General features: G+C 41.9%; 1 pseudogene; it reads left to right on the top strand.

Annotated features, from left to right (window-relative positions):
• LOC103726571 overlaps positions 1-1,944 on the top strand; it is an 11,322-nt pseudogene extending 9,378 nt beyond the window's left edge.
• Positions 1,945-2,225: the final 281 nt, after the last annotated feature.

Consider the following 2,225-nt stretch of genomic DNA (forward strand, 5'->3'; position numbering starts at 1 on the left):
GGGAAAGAAGGAGTTCAAGAGAGGTAGGACCATAGGAGAAGGGTATTATTAAGGGAGAAAGGGGGGAAATGGGTGCACCTTAAGTAGTAAAACCATCATGGAGGGGTGAGACAATGCAAGAGATAAACAATGCCTAGCTAGTTTTGAAAACCAGAGGGAACCATATTACTCCTACAATCTACTGACAAATTATACATAGCAGATCAAAATATATGTGTAGGTAAGGTTAATCTGAGAACAACTGGTCTTTCCCCAAGATTTATCTACATGACACACAGTCTTTCAAAATACCAGACTGGTGGAAATAATCTTCTTGGGTTACATACTTTTAGGCCTATAATAATTTCATCAAAGGGACATAAAGGATCTTTTTACTCCTAGCCCTCCTAGGTCAACTAGTTCCAGGGGACTATGAGCTTATATCTCAAAATGTCCTATAATGGTGGTGGGTCACCTATCTTCTTGATCAAGGAGGCCAAGGAGACCCCACCAGATGGACTTGAACCAGTGTCCAGTCTATAAAGAGGCGGGTCAACATGGAGGAATCATTTCCTCCACGCTTCCAAGAGAAGCCAACAATGGTCGAGCAGGACCTTTGACTTATCTTCACATAGATGGAACTGGTAAAAGAAAGGAGCCAGGGGCTCCTCCCAAACCCATGGGACCCCTGAGGAACAGATCCTCTAACAGGAATAATCCACTTTAGTGAGATTCTTTGGGATGTCTTTCAATAGCTTCTGTTGAACTGGGATCTGATTCCTACTTAGAACAAGCAAAAACTAGTATGTGTTCCATGAGACTCATCATGTTTCACAGAATACCTCAAAAGACTTCAACCCACAATTGGTGACAGCTCATTCACTCACCTAAACATGGTGCACAACCACAGAACTCTAGATAAACAAGCCATTGACAAACACAGTACTTCCTTAGAACAGATAAGAGCCCAGCACTGTAAATGTGCAAGTGTCCCTAGGATTTGTGCCTGGCTCTCCCATCTTCAGTGTGAAGTCAGGCACAGTGGGTTGGTTTTTGCTGTTTCTAGAATTACCTATTCACTAAACTGAACTACTAAGCTACCTTATGTAATGAAATGATAATGAAAGACAAGAAAACACACAGGCAAGGGGCTACAACACAATGAATGTCTCAGCTGGGAGAGGAAAAACAACAGAGAATCGAGGAAGTATGTTCACCAGAGAAGAAAGGCTTTCCATCTTAGACAAGCCCCTGAACATGAACAGACTAGTAGGAAATGCTTGGAGGCCAGGCCAGTAGTTAGTGGGGGCTGATTCGGGTGAGGCAATGAGGTCAGAGTCTCAAGACACTCAGGTGGTATAAGGATCAGGCTGTGTGAGAAATGAACAACCAAGGGGATTAATGGAAAGGAAGGACTGTAGATAAAAATAATGATCAGGGACTAGAGAGATAGCTTAGTGGTTAAGAGCTCTGGCTGCTCTTGCAGAGGACCCAGGTTCCGTTCCCAGCACTGACAACTATTTGTAACTCCAATTCCAGAGGATTCAATGCGCTCTCCTGACTTCTACAGGCATTGCAAGTATGGGTGCACTTACATACAAGCAGACAACACTCATAAATAAATAAATAAATAATAAATAAATAAAATTTATCCAATGTCAAAAAAAAGTGTTTGAAGATCAACTTCAACAGTGGTTGTCTGAAGATTCACAGACATTCACAGTGGCAATGTATCTTCCTCCCTACCTTCCACAGACACTAGTATCTTTTCTTGATGCTGTCAAAACTCCTACAACAGCTACCTCTCACAATGCCAAGACAGGAGAGCAATTGCAGCTCTTGGGGGCATCAGACATGTCTCTAAATGAAAGGCTAGAGCACCTGGAAAGGCCAATCCAGAGTTCAAGGGAAGAACTTGCTTCTGAACTCCATCTTTCTGCACTGCTGTACATGGTGGATGTTTGAGCAGCCTAACTCATGCCATGTTGTTCTCTTTAGAAGGAGGTCTAATTTTACTCAGGTTATGTTGGTCTCCGATGCTTTATGCACTGTTGTAAATGTAATTATTATTTTTACAATAAACCATTTGAATCATTAAAAAGACTGATTTTATTTTATTTATGTATATGTAAGCATATGTGTATACACACATGTGTGAAGGTGCCTATAGAGCCCAAAAGAGGGCATAAGATTCCCCTGGAGCTGGAGGTACAGGCAGTTGTGAGCTAAAAAAATATAGGTGCTGG

This window comes from Nannospalax galili, unplaced genomic scaffold (genome assembly GCF_000622305.1).
Source record: "Nannospalax galili isolate Female #2095 unplaced genomic scaffold, S.galili_v1.0 scaffold191, whole genome shotgun sequence".
NCBI classification, from domain to species: domain Eukaryota; kingdom Metazoa; phylum Chordata; class Mammalia; order Rodentia; family Spalacidae; genus Nannospalax; species Nannospalax galili.